We start from the raw sequence: 18,731 nt of genomic DNA, 5'->3' as shown, positions 1-18,731 counted from the left end.
GGGCACGCACCTGAAAACAAAAGTCCGCCACCAAAAGCTTATGTTGAGAAACAACACACTCCCCTGGTATCACCTTGCAACCCAAGCATGCTCGTTTGTCCTTTCTTCTTGTGAGGACAAAATCAATCTGGCTAGAGTGTTGTCCGCTACTGAAAGTCACTAGATGAGATTCTCTCTTTCTAAAGAAAGTGTTGGCTATCATTAGGTCAAAAGCTACCATGAAGTCTAGAACTTCCTCCCCTTCCTGATTTCTACTACCATACCCAAAACCTCCATGAACTGCCTCGAAACCTGCGTTTGTAGTACCTACATGCCCATTAAGATCTCCTCCTATAAAAAGCTTCTCACTACTGGGTACAGCTCTAATCAGGCCATCTAAGTCTTCCCAGAACTGTCTCTTAGCACTCTCGTCGAGGTCTACTTAAATATAAATAATGTAAATTAATTAAATATAGTCTCCTAATTCGTGGTCAAATTATTGCGTACAGTAATAAAGTTGCCTCACTTTCAAGAGACATAGTAGCACACTACACCACCCGGATGATTGTATTTGTTTCGTGCGATGGCTTGTAGATTACTCCTATGTACTTGCCACATGGATTTATTTTCCTGAATCTTTAATTGTTGGCTGTATTTTCTATATCGATATTGATTATTTTGGTCATATCTGAATCTGATTTGATGATGCAAGAGCTAGAACGAAAGAGGTGCATGTTGCACAAGCGCTATCAGAGCTCAAGTGCCATTCTCCCAACCGTTCTCAACTTGTTTCACTTTTCCGGTGATATCCGGCCGACGAGCTGTTGACCCGTAGATGACCCGGTGAAACCATGCATACGATGCTATTGATGGCTGGCGAAGGGACCAACATATCACACACAATCTTTATACGGCACGCGCGCATGTGTTACTGTCGAGTTCCAACATGTACACGAACATGCGTCAACGTACGTACGGTTGGACGAGGCAATTAACATCGGCGTGCGTCGGTGTCTGTTCACGGCAAGTTGAGGGCACTACGTGAAAAACAGTTTGTAGCAATGGGGCTATTTTTTTTAAGGGGCGGTTGGCATTGGAGCAGCCCCTACAGTGGCGTGCTCGGGCTCACAGCATCCGCCCCTACAAACGGCATAGTAGGGGCGGCTGGTATGTAGAGACAGCCCGATGTATAATTCAGCCCATTCAACGGTTTTTGAACCGGCACTATGCGGCCCGATGTATTCCAGCCGTTGGATGAACCCCTGATGAATGAGAGCCATTGGATCGAAAACACAAGTATATAAGCACCTCTTCATCCCTCCCAAACCCTAACCTCCTACCCTCTCTCAGCCACCCACGTCCACCCTCCCTCCCTCGGTCGACAGCACAACTCTCTCTCTCTCTCGAGCGCACGCGCAGATCGAGCATGGCCCCCCTTCGACGGCGCGCAAGGGCGCGCCCCTCTAGCAGCTGCGCGGCGGCACATAGCCTAGGGCGGCGGTGCATAGCCCGGATGGACGTGGAGCGTGGTCCCTTCGGCGGCGGCCTAGTGGCGCGGGCTTCCTCCGGTGGCGGCGCGGGGCCTAGAGCCCGGATCGACGCGGGGCATGGCTCCTTTGGCGGCATCACGAAGGTAATCGCTGAGATCTCGTGATGGGTTCAGGTTAGGTTTTTGAGTGAAGTTCCGAAATCCGACAAAACTAGAAAACAAGCGCGGTGATGCCGTGCACTTGCTTGTGCTGGGCCAGCCAGCGATACGTGGGTGTGGGGAAACGAACTTGATTGAATAACCTTTAGATGGGGGCTGAACATCAACCTTATATCCAGATGCGAAGAATTAGAATAAAATGTGTTCTCTCATTCTCTATGATGAGTAAACGGATGACGAGTCCTATTTAATCCATTCCATTATACCATGAGGACAATTGAGGCATTTGTCTGAGAGAACACAACAATGTTTCTGTAGTGTTGCATATATTTCACAGGATGAATTGCTAGATAAGAAATTTCTCAATCTGAATGCCAACATTCTGTCTATGTATGTACTGATTATTTTAAAGTTTCCCTAGTTTCCAATCGAACAGTTCTGGACAATGCAAACAAGTTGAGTTGCTAATACAATCAAATCATCTCCTACTATTGTTGCAATTTGTTGTACTTAATTGAATGACATTTAGATTCAGATGGGGCCTAACATCGAATCTTAACCCTATGTGAAGAATTAGAATATGTGGTGTTCTCTGTGATGAGCAAACAGGTGACGAGTCCGATTTAATGCATTCCATTATACCATGGAGGACAATCTAGGCATTTGTCTGAGGGAGTGCAACAATGTTGCTCTAGTGTTCTAGTGTTTGATTGTTTTTATCTCGTTACAAGGAACCTATTAAGGATTCTGTACCATTCAGACAAGGGGGGCTAGGGATTAAAGATGTTCACTAGTAGAGAAACCAGGGCTAAAGAGGCCTCCCGGCCTGGCCACGTGGGCCGGCCCTTTAGTTCCGGTTGGTATAACCAACCGGGACTAAAGGTTTTCTTTTTTTTTCTTTTTTTTTGTTTCTATTTTCAATTGATGATTCGTTTTGGTTTTCGAATAGGTTTTCGAATACGCATTCTATTCTGCTAATAATATACGTATTCTACATGTTTATAATGTTTGAACATTTTGTACAAACTAAAGTATGAAACTAACGTATATATTACATGCATATACATATATCGTTATTTTATGTACATATAATATGTATATATATATATTACAAATAAAGCTTGCATTGTATATTCTATCATATCCTTGAGATAACAAATTCACTCCATCTGGTTTGGCTTCCATGTTTCGTTCACGTCATTGTAGAACTCGCCGGCGGGGTTTAAGACCTGGTCATTAAGAAATCCTGCTATGGTCTCTTGAATTGCTTTCAGTTGGTCATATCGTATGAGTTTTTCCTTCAACCATAGAGTCTTCAATAAAAGTTAAAGGAAAAGTATTAATATATATATATATATATTGGTCACGTGATTACTTATATATATATATATGAGCAATAAAAGAAATTGTGAATATATGAATATATTTATATAACGTACTTTGAGGTTCTCTTCAGGAGTTCTTTTTAGTACGCCATGATGAACTCGCAAACATAGTATCCGCAGTAGTTGTTCCCCTGTTCTTGCCTCAGAACTCACTTTTACGAGAAAAAAGATCCGGTGAATTGAAAGCATGCATGGTGTTAATTGAATTATATATATATAAATGTAGCTAGTACTTACTTTGTGTGCGATTACATCCAGTGGCACTTTGCAATGTTTCATGTGGTGTTCCTCAATGAAACTTTTCCAAACACTGCGCCCAATAAAATAAAAAATTATTTTGGCCTTTAATAATTGTTGCAGTTAAGAGATCGGGGTATATATAGTTGCTAGAGAGACCAAATTACCCTTGGATAATATCTATCATGACTTGGTACTCTGTTTGCTCTTTTCTTCACGAGTCTAAGATCCTCAACCGACTATTGGCCATATCGATGACCATCAATATCCAGTGATTGCTGCATATGTTTTTATACACAAATATGATCGACATTAACTAGAGTCAACATATGTATATATGCGAGATAGCTTAGCTAGTAAGCAAATAATTGAACAAATGTCCATATGATCGACATTAATTATTTAACACTCACTTGAAGTTGTAGGGGAAGAGTATGTCCTTGTTTTGTTGGTTCACTAAGAACCTCATGAGATTTTTCTCGAGTTCAGCTTTCCATCCAGGCGGGGGATCAGGGTGTTTGAATACGACATTTGGATCAACGAAACCAACATCATTATCCTGTCTCTTTCTAAGTTCTATCATCTCATATCTACATATATAAAAATATAGTGTGAGGATATATAATTTATATATATACATGTAGCTTTATATATATACACTTTAATAGTAGAAAATAATCACACTTACAGACAATAGCAGCTAATGAGACTTTTGTTGAGAGAGTCCAGGTGGCATAGTTGGTGTAATTCTCCAAACTCGACATATATAACGTCATCGCCATGGAAGTAATGTTGGTTTCTAATTCTGACAGAAACAAAGTTCTCTCCCCGTTTACACGCCGCCATGTACCACTTGTTTAGCAGATACAATTGCGTACCTAGTTCACCTAAGGCCTCAAGGTTGTATAGACTCTTTCCATGTTCAAATTTCTTCCAAGGATCCACTTTCGGAGCAGATGGTCCTTCAGCGAGCACTTGGGCAAGGTCCAAACCAGTATCCTCGTAAAACCGAACCAGTTCCTCAAAATTGACGTCCGGTAAGTCTAAGTTTCAACCATATTCATTACGAATGACAAGAGGGGAGACTGATTGTTGCGATTGTTGTCCGAGTTGTGCAACACCTTTCCCTGCTCTAGTCTTTTTCTGCGCCGCCTCAAATGACTTGGTGAGAGAGCGGTCGTAGTCCGATTTTGGCCGGGTCTTTTGAGATTCTCGCTTTTTCTGGTCCACCTTCTTTCTTAGAAGATCTGGAGCTAGGTAGAAGTACGGTTTCTCCGGGTTCTCCCTCACTTCTCGTTGCTTTCTTACGTTTTCGAAGAAACTTTTCACATCTTTTTATACTACATGCTTTAATTCCTTTTCACTTTTCTCGTAAGACAGTTTTTGGGGAATAACTGGATTAGAGGAGGCTTTCTTCTTTGTCGGCTGGTGGGCCAACGGCTTCATTTACGGGGCGGACCTCTTAGGAGCTGGCTGCTTCTTGATCATCAAGGGAGGCGGGGCAGCCATTGGAGACATCCTCGGAGGCGTTGCAGACCTCCTTGGAGGTGGCGGCGGTGGAGACCTCCTTGGAGGCGTTGGAGACCTCCTTGGAGGTGGTGACTATGGCGGCGTTGTATAATCATTGCCCGGAGCACTATGATGATCTGGAGATTGAATAATTGGACTTAGGTTGGCGGAGGCCTTGCTGTGTGATTACAAAAAAGAATAATTAGGTATAAGAAATTATTATTATTAATCATGCATGTCAATAGAAAATTTGTGAAAAAATTGTTTCATTCACTTTTGTCCGCGCCTATTGTCTGGCAGTTGAGGATGCGATGGTGGACTAGAGACCCCAGGAATAATGATGTAGTGCTTGCGCCATAGTATGAATGTCTTCTCTGCTTCTCCTAGAGTCTTCTCCCCATCACCTCCTAGAATGTCAAGAGGTAGATCACTAAAACCTTTGTTAACTCTATCCACTGAGACGCTAACATATCCAGGTGGTATTATTGCCCCATGGATTCTTGGTGTCTTAGTAGGATCTGGAGGAGAAAAAACACCGAGAGCCACCATGATTGTGGCATTCTCTTTTGGAATATGTAGCTCACATGATGTAAACGGTGCAGTGATGTCATCCACGGGGAAACATAGCATTGCGTCATCTTGATTTGGCAACTCCGTGGAAGCGCAGCTACTTTTCAACTGATCAGGGGGGCTAATATTAATGTTGATTCCTGGATCTGATGCCTGCCTTTGGGCACTCATTGCTATTTGCACTTGCTTTATGATTTCGTCCTGCATTCTAGCTTGCATGTCTTTTTTGCGCTCCTGTGCTTGAAGCAACGCCTCCTGTGACTTACGAACCAATTCCTCCAACCTACTGATCCGCACTGCATCCTCATCCTTCCTTCTCTGTCGGCTTCTGTAGGTATCTCTGTTGTCAGGGAAACCATGCTCCCAAGAAATGTTCCGTCCTAAACCTCTCGTTCAACCACTGTGTTCAGCGGCCCCGAGGGCATACGTCAGTTCATCCTTCTCTCTATTGGGCCAGAACGGACCAATAGTTTTAGCTTGTAGAGCATAAGAAAATCTTTGTGTTGCTCTTTCGAGTTTTGGGCCATGAACCATCTTCCCAATCTCTAGGTCTAGTCTTCCCCCATGAGCGAAAAAATAATTCTTCGCGCATTTGGGCCAATTGAGCGATTTTGGTGTGATACCCTTGGCAAGAATGTCCACTTCCATTTTTTCCCACTTGGGAATGGCAGTCGCGTAGCCACCTGATCCCATGCCATGGTGGTATACCTTCTGTTGGGCTTTGTCTTGGTTCCTTCTCACTCGTTCCTCACCCTCTTCCGATGTCTTGTACTGTACAAAATCATTCCAGTAGGGCCTGAACTTCGCGAGCGGGCCACTAGTATTGAAATTGGGCATTAGGTTCTTCTTGACGTATTTCGTGTATAGGGATTTCTTCCAAGTCTGAAATTGAATGGCCATCTTCTTCATAGCCCACTTTCGAACTAGTTCCTCCAATTCATCATCGTTGATAGCATCATAATCATCTGCTTGCAACGTGAAATGTTGAAGGATATCATCCCAAATTAAATTCTTATCAAGATCAGAGACAAAACTAACATGAGGCTCATTGATCTTTTGCTTCCATTCATGGGCACTGATCGGAAGTCTGTCCCTTACAAGGCACCCACAATGTTGCACAAATTTCTTTGCATGTGGACCAAGTGGTTCGCCTGTAGCGCCCCTCCAATGGCTTTTTCGGGCCTCGAATTTTTTTGCTTTTCGCCATTGTGGTCGTCGATCCAGAGGGCTACATATAAAAAAGAATAAATCAATATCATGTGTACACATAATAGATGATAGATATTCAAATATATATATATATAATATTCAAATATATAAATAAATATATATACCTCACCAGTATTTTCTTGCACAATATTTTCTTGGTTATCTTCAAGAGCCAGGTATTGACTTCCGTCATCTACATCCTCCTGGTCACCATTGGCAAATTGAGTGCCGGTGTTGATAATATTCATCATTTCTTCATCCATGTTGTCTCTCGGGGCAGCCATCTAGCTTTTACACCACCAAATATATCTATAAAAAATAAAAACTGTATCTATAAAATGAACTACAGGACGTGTCACCTCAAGGATAGTAACATTTGTAAAGATCATTTCTGTATCTATACTAGTGATAGAATCTAGCATAATCCTTATTTAAGTGCCTAGTTTGTTTGAAGGGGAAATCTTAACTGACAAAGTTTAAAGGTTTCCAGAGCGTTTAACACTACTCTGCTTGCTGAGAAGGTTGCTAGTGTTGTGTTGTTGGCATTTTTCATGGCCGTGGTCATGGTCATTGTGTTCTCGTCTTTTACTGCGGCAGGTAAGTAATTCACATGATATTTCCGCAGGTTAATAGAAGAATGGGAGTGTACACACATAATAATCGTTTATCGTTTATATTTATATATATACTACGTTTGGGTACGGTGATTGATAGACTACTGCGACGATATCGGGACGTATGAATAAATAACCATCCATACTAGTTGACCTTGATTACGTGATCATCTCGGCGAGCATTTCTCCACCGGACGGCACCGTACTTGGCCACGAAAGAGCTTCGATTCTACGAGGAAGGGAACATGGTCTTCCATGACCGATGCCGCTCTCCCTCGTAGAATCAAAGCTCCTCCTTGACATCCGTTACCGCTCGGCAGAGAACATGCTCGCCGAGATGAACATGGTCCGCAAGTTCAACTAGTATGGATTTTCTACAATTTTCTAACTAGTCGTCATAAGCTACCGCACAAAAAGGAGGAAACGACGAGACACCGGGCCGCACCCGTGCTCCACTGAGCTCGATGGCTCAGCGCAAAATCACATTACAAGATTGCCGGCACGAGGGCTCGGCACACGCATCCATCCGATTACAAAAGGTTGGAGCAATTAATCCATCATAAACGATATGGTGGCGGCGGTGGCTCACATCCAAGGTGTCAAACGCGAGGTCCAGCTCCTGTAGCCAAAAAACATGTTAGAGACTTAGACTTTACTAAAAAAATGTTACAGAAATATGCACCAATTGCAAAGGCTAGAAAATAATTATCTATTTTCTAATGCAAGCTAGAACTGCATGTATAATTTTGTTTCAAAATAAATCCAAGAGATCGTTTAGGTTGCCATTTCATTCTAAGACTGACTCCAATGGCGCATCCAATCCGTGACCCAAACGCAAAATCGGTCGCCCACAGTGTTTTGCCTTCGAAAACATTGCTCCAACGGATGACCCAATCACCTCACCCATTTTGGGTACGAGGCTTGCCGAGCTGCAAATGTGCGTCATCGAGAGAGAGGAACACAAATCTCTGGTGGCGTCATAGTGGTGGGCCCGTAGGAGCAGGGCTCGACGAGGCGCGGCCAGGCGGACCGCTGCGGGGAGCCACCGCGGTGAGGAGCTGGCGCGGCGAGCTCCGCCTCGAGGCGCGGCCGGCGGGTACCGCGTCGAGGCGGGGAGTGGGTGTGGCCATCGGGGAGCTGGGATCCGGGGTCGAGCCGTCAAGCACGATTCCAACAGCAGCGCACGAACGATCCCTAAGTGATTTCTAAGTCATTTCATTCTAAATGATTTCTAAGCATTTCATTCGGTGAGCTCTCAAATAATTCTAAGTGATTTCTAAGCATTTCATTGAACAAATAATTCTAGCGTCATTTCGGTTGCCTTGTTTGACGGTTCATTCACGATCGATTCATGCTACTGATAGGCACATACAAGAGATCAAATGAGCCCTAGCTAGTCGTCATCTTCCAAACACAGACAATTGATGTCAAGCAACAAGAAATCGAAACGAGCAACACAGACCCAATTGATGGCTTGGGGCTCCTCCTCCGCTGTGGCGTCGCTCGGTCCGGTGAGGCAGCGTGCATGGGGAAGGCTCAAGCGAGCTCCGGTGAGGCAGCGTGGGGAAGCCTCGGGCGCGCTCCGGTGAGGCAGCGCACGGGGAAGGCTCGGGTGATCTCCGGTGAGGCAGCGCATGCGGGGAAGGCTCGGGCGAGCTCCGGTGAGGCAGCACGGGGAAGGCTCGGGCGTGCTCCGGTGAGCACGAGCGAGGTGGGCCGGGGACGAGGACGACGCGCGCTCCAGCGAGGACAAGCGAGGCGCGCTGGCCGGCCAGAGAAGAAGTGCACGTGGGGCCAGTGACAGCGTGCGCATGTGAGGCGAGGCTAGGGTGGCCTGGGGGCGACGGCGCTGCTGGATCAATCTGGTGGATAAGATGAGGCATGGCGGAGACAGAGAGGATTTATAAAGGGATACCTTTAGTCCCGGTTGCAGCTACCAACCGGGACTAAAGATCCTTTAGTCCCGAGTGATGGTTAGAACCGAGACTAAAGGTCTGATCTTTAGTCCCGGGTGTAGCCACTGCCCGGGAGTAAAGGGCATTTTAGGCCCGGGAGTAAAGGTGGTCTGCAGTTGGCTTTCTCCAGTTTGCATAAGTTTTTTTCCTTTTTTATATATTTCTTTTATATAAATATGCATAGAGTTATTAATTGCCTAATAAATAAAATATTATCCAAAAAAATTATAAAAAAAATTCCTGGACTTGGTTTTGCATTGTTATACACGACAAAAAATTGTAACCTAAACTCTTTTGTGTTACTGTATAAATATTTGACATAGTGTAAATAATAATTACAATTTACACCATGCAAAAATATACTACTTAATTAAAATCATTAAAACTATTGCTTTTCGACAGAAAATTAGTTTTCACATCTTATGAACGTTGATCATTTGGTTTTTCATCACACATTCTCCACGGGAAATCCACCGTCTAGCAGAAAATTCATTTAAACCGTAGAAAATATGAAAACACGACAAAAAAATCTGAAGTCACAATTATTACATAATAGGTCTATTACATCACTATATATATCAAGCGGGCACAGTAGTGAACTCTTCTTAACATATATCCCTTGGTTATGATCCAACCGTAACCATGGAGTGTCCTCATCATTTAGCTGGATGCTTGGGTCTTTGTTCACTGTGAAGGATGGAATTCGGTCATCCTTTTCATAATCTTCTGATATGTCTGACTTGTCTTCAATTCCAACGATGTTTCTTTTCCCTGAAAGAACTATGTGGCGCTTTGGCTCATTGATTAGGTCGTTGTTGTTTTTCCCTCTCTTCAGTTTTGTAGACATGTCCTTGACATAGAACACCTGATTCACATCCTTGGCAAGGACGAATGGTTTGTCTTTGTACCCAATATTGTTGAGGTCCACGGTTGTCATTCCATACTAGTTGTCGACTGCTACCCCGCCTCCAGTCGCCTTTACCCATTGGCACTTGAACAAAGGTACCTTAAAAGTAGGTGCATAGTTTAATTCCCATATCTCCTCTATGCAGCCATAATATGTTTGCTTATTTCCATTAGGGTCGGTGGCATCTATGCGGACACCACTATTTTGGTTGGTGCTCCTTTTATCTTGGGCTACTGTGTAAAATGTATTCCCATTTATCTTGTACCTTTTGTATGTGAGGATATGCCACGATGGCTGCCTAACCAACAAATACAGTTGCTCATCAATACTCTCATCACCCTGACATTCTTTTCACAACCAGTCGCTGAAAGTTTCCATGTGCTAACGCATAATCCAAGCTTCAGACTTCCCTAAAAACTCGGATCGGAGCAACTCTTTATGTGTCTCGATATACGGATCCACCAAGGAGGAGTTTTGCAGAACTGTGTAGTGTGTTTTGTTAAAATAATTGTCCTACATACCAATATATGTTTTCTTCCATAATGTCCCCTTTCCACTTAGTCTCCCCTCGTGTCGCGATTCAGGAACACCAATCGGGTCAAGGTCGGGAATAAAGTCAACACAAAACTCAATGACCTCCTCTGTTCCATAGCCCTTGGCGATGGTTCCTTCTGGCCGAGCACGGTTGTGAACATATTTCTTCAGGAGTCCCATGAACCTCTCAAAGGGGAACATGTTGTGCAGGAATACAGGACCGAGAATGCTAATCTCCTTGACCAGGTGAACTAGGAGGAAGGAGGGAACACCAACTCAAAGCTGACAAGACATTGAACCACATCATTCTATAGTTTAGCTAGATCCATTGGATCGATTGCCTTCTGAGAAATTGCATTGAGGAATGCACATAGCTTCACGGTGGCTAGACGTACATTTGGAGGTAGAATTCCTCTTAATGCAACTGGAAGCAATTGTATCATGAGCACGTGGCAGTCATGGGACTTTAAGTTTAGGAATTTCTTCTCTAGCACATTTATTATACCCTTTATATTCGAGGAGAATCCAGATGGTACCTTGATGCTTGCTAGGCATTCAAACATGCTTTCCTTCTCTTCTTTGCTAAGAGTGTAGCTGGCAGGACTTAAGTAATGGCGTCCATCATCTGTCTTCTCTGGATGTAGGTTGTCTCGTTCTTTCAAACATCGCAGGTCCTGTCATGCTTCAAGTGTGTCCTTAGGCTTCCTATACACACCCATGAAGCCTAGCGGTTTCACACAAAGATTCTTCGTCAGGTGCATCACATCGATCGCACTACGGACCTCTAGGACTTGCCAATAGGGTAGCTCCCAAAATATGGACTTCTTCTTCCACATGGGTGCGTGACCGTTGGCGTCGTTCGGAATAGGTTTGCTGCCATGTGCCTTTCCAAATACTACTTTCACATCCTTGACCATATTGAGTACATCCTCACCAGTTAGGTTGCCCGGCTTGGACTGGTGGTCTGCCTTACCTTTAAAATGCTTGCCTTTCTTTCTTAGGGGGTGATTCGCAGGAAGAAATCGACGATGGCCAAGGTACACGACCTTTCGACATTTTTTCAAGAATATACCTTGAATGTCATCGAAACAGTGCGTGCATGCATTATATCCCTTGTTTGATTGTCCTAAAAGATTACTTAGAGCAGGCCAATCATTGATTGTTACGAACAACAATGCTCGCAGGTCAAAGTGCTCCTATTTGTGCTCATCCCACACACATACACCTGGTCTGTTCCACAAAAGTAGAAGTTCTTCAACTAGTGGCCTCAAGTACACATCGATGTCGTTGCCAGGTTGCCTTGGGCCTTGGATGAGCACTGGCATCATAATAAACTTACGCTTCATGCATAACCAGGGAGGTAGGTTGTAGATACATAGAGTAACGGGCCAAGTACTATGACTACTGCTCTGTTCCCCGAAAGGATTCATACCATCCGTACTTAAAGCAAACCTTAAGTTTCTTGCGCCATTTGCAAACTCCAGGAATTCTCTATCGATTGCTCTCCACTAGGTCCCATCAGCAGGGTGTCTCAACATATTGTCTACCTTACGGTCTTCATTGTGCCATCGCAATAACTTTGCATGGTCTTTGTTTCTGAATAGACGTTTCAAGCGTGGTATTATAGGAGCATACCACATAATCTTGGCAGGGATTTTCTTCGTGGGACGTTCGCCCTCAACATCACTAGGGTCATCTGACCTGATCTTATATCGCGATGCATGACATACCGGGCATGCATCTAACTTCTCGTACTCCTCGCCACGGTAGAGGATGCAGTCATTAGGACATGCATGTATCTACTGGATTTCTAATCCCAAAGGGCAGACTACCTATTTTGCTTCGTACGTAGTGACGGGCAATTCGTTATCCTTTGGAAGCATCTTCTTTTGGATTTTTAGTAACTCCCCAAATCCCTTGTCAGATACACCATTCTTTGCCTTCCATTGCAGCAATTCCAGTGTGGTACCCAACTTTTTCTGTCCCGCATCATAAGTTGGGTATAGCAATTTCTTATGATCCTCTAGCATGCGCTCAAACTTGATCTTCTCCTTTTCACTTTCGCATTCTCTTTGTGCGTCACGAATGGCCTAACCAAGATCATCAGTGGGCTCATCTTCTACCACTACCTCTTCTTCAGCTTCCCCCATTGCAGTATCATTGAAGGCACCATATTTAGCAATAATGTCATCATCGTCCCATTGTTCTTCTTCACCTTCTTCCATTACAACCTCGGTTTCTCCGTGCTTCGTCCAACAAATATAGTTTGGCATGAAATCCGACTTCAACAAGTGTGAATGAAGACTCCTTGAGCTAGCATATTCCTTCAAATTCTTACATATGGCACATGGGCAGCACATGAAACCATCGCGTTTGTTTGCCTCGGCCACACGTAAGAAAGAATGCACGCCCTCAATGAACTCTTGGGAGCGGCGATCAGCATTGTACATCCAATGCCGGCTCATCTGCATTACATGACATACATACCATATTAAAACTTAGAATATAATTAGTTAATTATACGACATGCATGCCACCACACAAGGTATTAATTTATGAAAGTCTCACTACAATGTAGACAATCCCAACTACCACTAAAAAAACTAAAGCTAAAATGCACTTCAGCAGCATAAGGATTCCGCGACCAATCCCAACTAAAACAGACAGATCATGTGTTTGTTCAATATCTATGGGCTTCTTCCGTAGGATCACTGTCTCATTAGTCGCCGTAACCGCCTGTGCAAGAGAGTTTTGCACGTGTTCCACATACTCTTCCTCCCAGTACCAGCCTAAATATCCAGTGCCATCCCACTGAAATTAAAACAAAAAATTAGAACTTTAGTTACAATCATCATGAAAATAAGTATAAATTAACCATAATCATCAAATGTGACAAAATAACTCACATTGCGATCCGGACACTTGTAGAAGATACGACCCTTGTTGGGACACTCCTTCCTCACCCGGTACTCCATCACAATCTTCTCCTCACACTTGCTGCATGCAATGAGAGGAAGGTCTGGCCTCAGTCGCTTTGTAACCCGATGAGAGGCCGAGGAACCAGAAACAGTTGCCATCTACTCTCTATACTCATTTTTAATATAGTATAAATTTCTCATTTTATAAACAAATAAAATTAAAAAAATTCTAAAATCCTCTATATCTCTAAAGCATGAAGTGTGCTATGCATGCTAGAAATGAAAGCTCAATACTAGTTTTGAATAACTACTTTAACCTTCCTTCATCCAAATACGCAAACTTTAAAGTGATTTTGAGCTTAAATGGCTTACAAGTAAAAAAAATCTACCATAAAAAAACCACATATATCTAGTCCACAAAATAAAATAAGCTACTGATGAAATATGAGAGTATAAAGTTGGTAACCTTTGAACCGAAGAATCGATGGAGGAATGAAAGAAATCTTGTGATACACCGGTGATGAGGAAGAAGAGAGGCCAGCGATGAAGCAAGAACACTGAGCTCGAAGTGGCTCGGGCTCAGGGAGGAATAAGGGGTATATAGGAGGGGACCTTTAGTCCCGGTTGTAGACAAAAACCGGGACTAAAGGTCCCTTCCTAGTCCCGGACGGAGCCTCCAGCCGGGAGTAGACTTTTATTCCCGGTTGGAGGGACCAACCGGGAGTAAAAGTTAACCTTTAGTCCCGGTTGGTAGCTCCAACCGGAACTAAAGGTCCCCTCCAGCAAAAGCCTGGCGCAGTAGCCGTTGGGCAGGGACCTTTAGTCCTAGTTGGAGCTACAAACCGGGACTAAAGGTCTTTCTAGTCCCGGGTGCGAAAAATACCGGGACTAAATCCAAATTTCGAGCTGGATCAAAGGTCGTTTCTCTACTAGTGGTTGTTGGAAATAATCCTGTGTGTTTAGGTGCATGCTAACGTATAGGTTCATAGCATTTACTTTAGTTAAATTTCAGCATGGAGTAATAGGAGGAATAGGCTGATTATATATAATTGGGTAATATTCTGCATTAGTTAGGAGGCTATCATAGCCTGATTTGTAGCTCACGTTTGGCTAAGTAGAAGAGAACAGAAAAGGCAAAGTCATTCCAGCCACCAAAAACCACTTGTGCTCGTGTGTGTTTCTTGTGTATGAGTTCCTTGTGTCCGGTTAGAGGCCGAAAAAAATGAATATGAGTTCAATTTGTTGTCATTCATGTCCTAATTTCTTTCGTTACAGATGTGATTTTTTAAACCTATTTTATTTCAAGTTAACCTTGACCATCGCTAAATTTAAATTATCTTGCAGTCGTGTTCTCAGCCTATTCTGTAATTCATTCACTTTGTGGTCACCTAGGGATATAAGTTTGGCTCTGAGAAGGCTAGCACATTGAACACATATGCTGCAATGAAGTCTGATGGCAGCCAGGGAGCTCCTCCCCGGCGGCTACATCCATGGCGTCCATACATCCACTCTGGTGAGCTCGAACAGCCAAACCTAACTCAATTGGGTCAACCAGGTTTAGTTGACAGTAGCACTAGATCAATAGCAGGCACACTTGCAGGCACACTCAGTTGAATGTGTGTTGACAGTAGCACTAGATCAATAGCAGGCACACTTGCCGGCACAATGTTTTAATTGGAGTTAAAGAATTAAAAAAAATAATGTCCAATATATTTAGATAGATGAATCTTGTATACTGATGTTTCATTGGTAATTAAAAAAAGAAAAATATTGAGGCACATCTTGCAAGCCATAAGCTTTCTGCCGATTATAGCAACAACATCAAAATTGAAGGATTTTTTTTTTCTAAACTTAGACGACAAAGAGTCAAAGACTATTTAGTCTAATGTGACATGGTTACATTGGCTTTGCGTACTACATGGATGCTGCAATTGACCTCCAAGTTTCTCTTCTTTTTTTCTCTGGCTCTGTGTTGATCTATGTCAGATACTCAGATGTACTTGCTGTAGTCTTATTTTAAATGCATTGGTCATTACAGAATATTACAAATTTTCATGATATTGGTTTACAACGTAGCACCCCTCTTTCAAAATACTACAAATCTCTGTTAAACTCAACCATCTAGCATGTATATGCAGTTCTTTATATATATATATATATATATATATATATATATATATATATATATATATATATTAGAACTACTACCCTGTAGCTGGCTACAAAAATAACTTATTCTATAGCCACTTTAAGTTACGATAATTACTATGTTAATTTACGAGATTATAGTAACTCCTTACTAAGTGGTTTACTATAACGTTAGCGTAAATATCCCCATGTGTTGTGTTATAGTAACCCAACTATCATAAATATGTATTAAAATTATCGTAAATTAGTATATAAAATTATCATAAATGAATGTGGCTACAGAATAACTTATTTTGTAGTTGTCTACTGAATATACTCTCCCTATATATATATATATATATATATATATATATGTGTGTGTGTGTTCTGATGGAATTTGAATTATAAATTTGAATTTTTTTTGGGGGAAAATGTACTATAGGGGCGGTTCTAGACTGAACCGCCCCTACAAACAGGTATTATAGGGACGGCCGGTGCTACAGCCGCCCCTACAAATCGATTTGTAGGGGCGGCTGATAACACCAGCTACCTCTACAAATCGATTTATAAGGGCGGTCTGGGAACCGCCCCTACAAATGCATGATTTGTAGAGACGGTATGGTAGGGGCAGCTGGCCGAGCCGCCTCTACAAAGCCTCATCAGCCGTCCCTAGAAACCATTTCTGTTGTAGTGGCGGTGAGAGGCTAGGGTTTCAGGATATGGCTGGGAGGGAAACCATCAGTTTGTCCATATTTTTATGGGTCGAATCGACCCGACCCATTTCCATCCATAAGCATATTATCGGGCACACAGAAAAGCGCGGTCAAAGTCGTCCGCTATAACACCCCAAAATTTGCCCCTTTTGAAAATAGAGTTAAAATGATTTATTTGTGAAAACATAGGAAAATAAAAAAAATTAATTTAAAATTTATCACAAGGTAGAAACGTGTTTGTTGCATTCATGCCGGTCGCACCTCGTGTTTCTATGTGTAAAATGTGTGTTTTTTATACGTTTAGGAGACGAATAACTATCTCTACGAATTTTCCAGCTTCTTTCTAGAATTTAATTCCTACCTTCTTTACCTTAATCTTTATGTTCCATGTTCCTAACAATCTTTTTATGATCTCCAAATACTATATTTGGGTTCATCATGTTCCATAATGTCTCTGGGAATTTTCCCCGAATTTTTAGAGCTTTTGGAGTATTTTTTGTGGGCTTAAATAATAATTCTAGACTTTTCTAGAATTATTTTATCCATGAAATTAATTAATTCCGAAAATAATAAATCTCTCACATTTTTTCCAATGCTCAAAGCCCATGTGCAATAATCCTAATAAATCCTAAAGGCACATGTCTTTATTTACTAATGGGCTTTAATGTTTATTTAGGCCTATTAGTGCAGACGGATGGTGCAACGTCAATTAGTACTATATCGCTAGTTGACGTGGATGTGGGGAGTTTTTCTCCCTATATATATCTACCAACCCCTTGGGCAAAGCACATCAAAACTACCGTATGGGGAGCCCCTAGTTTGGAAAATCCCTCGTGTAGTAAATTATATTTTTTCCCTCCTTCCCTCGTTGTCGCCGTCGCTGTCGCCGCCGCCGTCACCACCGTTCGCCACACCGTTGCTGAGGTTCCAATCGAGGTGATGAATCTGTCGATGTTTCCCTTCCTTCCTCTTTTTGCCCTGTAGCTCACACAACGCACGATATTGCCGAGCTCTTGTAGAAAGCTGTCGTCGCCGTTACCGTGGCCAAGGTTGGTTGAGCCTGCGAGCGGTCAGCTGCTGTGGCGTTGGTCTAGCTCCAAGAAAACACCGCTGCCGGCGAACCTGCCCGTCAACCAGCGCTGGTGAGCCTCTACAAACACCGCAGTACAAAGCGCAATCACAGGTTACGTTTTCTTCTTTGGAAAACATAGTTTGGTCGGATGAGATTCAAAATACGTTCTCGCTTATTTACAGATTTGCCACTGATTTTGTTTTAGCCATAACTTCTCCGTTTTAACTCTGATTTGACCCGTTAAACTTGCGTTAGGTTCGTAATTTCATAACCTACATGTTCATACTACCGTTAGATATGTTTTCAACTTTTAAAATTTGTGATTAGATTTAATCTATTATTTTATTAAAGGAAATCTTATTTATTTTATATCTTCAGCGTTTTAGGTCCGTTTAAGCCCATTCCAGTTGCATCAGATTCATAGCGACGAGATCTACGCATTAGTAGCAATGTTTACTATATTACTATTTCTAAAATTTCATCGTTTAAATCATATCTTGATTAATAATTATGCAACTCGGTTTTGTAAATAAAATATGATTTGTTTTACTTTAGTTTTATAATTTGAATCTAAATCTTACTTAATTCAATTTATATAAGATTTTATATAGTTAAAATAAATGAAGCCCGTAGTTTTCTTTTCCGCGTATAAAGCAAATCTTTCGATAGATGTATCATTTCAACCGTAGCTCCGATTAGCGTGCTTCTTGCGACTATGTGTTCATAGCGATGCGTAGAATCGTGTTTCAAACTGTTTTACTTATTTTTCGATGATTGGTGTACTGTTCTGATTTAGTTCTATTGTTTGCTTCGTGTATGATTGTATGGATGCTTGTGTGGTGCTTTATGATTACGTCCAATCGGTGAGATTTACGTGTTGAATCAAGAAGAAGAAGAAGAACGTTGAAGATTAAAGCTTACCGAAGGATCGGTGTTTTGAGGCAAGTATAGCATGGGATCTTCCTTGTTGTCCTATTCATCTTTAATCACTTAATTGATATTGCATGTGTCTACCTTGACTACCACTAAGGATTTCCTAGTATTTTGTTACCCTGTACCTTGATACCTATGGGGTATTGCATTGGGTAGTGTGATGCTAGTGCTCAACTACAACCATGATCTTGTAACTTGACTAATGGTATATGGAATAAACATTAAAAGATGCTTTTTAGTAACATGGAACAAGGGGGCTAGAGTATTGGGCTATTTTATGGTGCTCTAGATTCCTCTCCCTAAGGACTTATCTATAAGTGATCATCCGGGACTTACAATACAGCTGTGAGGTATATATGGCTCTGGCTTTAGCTCAGTATGAGGACCTTTTCTAGCTTGTTAGAGGTTACCTTTATGGCAC

At 42.3% G+C, this 18,731-nt stretch overlaps 2 non-coding genes across 2 annotated transcripts; both read left to right on the top strand.

Annotated features, from left to right (window-relative positions):
- Positions 1 to 1,840: 1,840 nt before the first annotated feature.
- Positions 1,841 to 1,926, top strand: LOC136509766 (small nucleolar RNA SNOR75). The gene has a single exon (XR_010772504.1). It is a non-coding gene; the product is annotated as a small nucleolar RNA SNOR75 (small nucleolar RNA).
- A 290-nt stretch (positions 1,927 to 2,216) lies between these two features.
- LOC136509771 (small nucleolar RNA SNOR75) lies at positions 2,217 to 2,303 on the top strand. The gene has a single exon (XR_010772510.1). It is a non-coding gene; the product is annotated as a small nucleolar RNA SNOR75 (small nucleolar RNA).
- Positions 2,304 to 18,731: the final 16,428 nt, after the last annotated feature.

Source organism: Miscanthus floridulus, chromosome 15 (genome assembly GCF_019320115.1).
Source record: "Miscanthus floridulus cultivar M001 chromosome 15, ASM1932011v1, whole genome shotgun sequence".
Taxonomy (NCBI): Eukaryota; Viridiplantae; Streptophyta; class Magnoliopsida; order Poales; family Poaceae; genus Miscanthus; species Miscanthus floridulus.
This window is presented reverse-complemented; position numbering and strand designations above follow the sequence as displayed.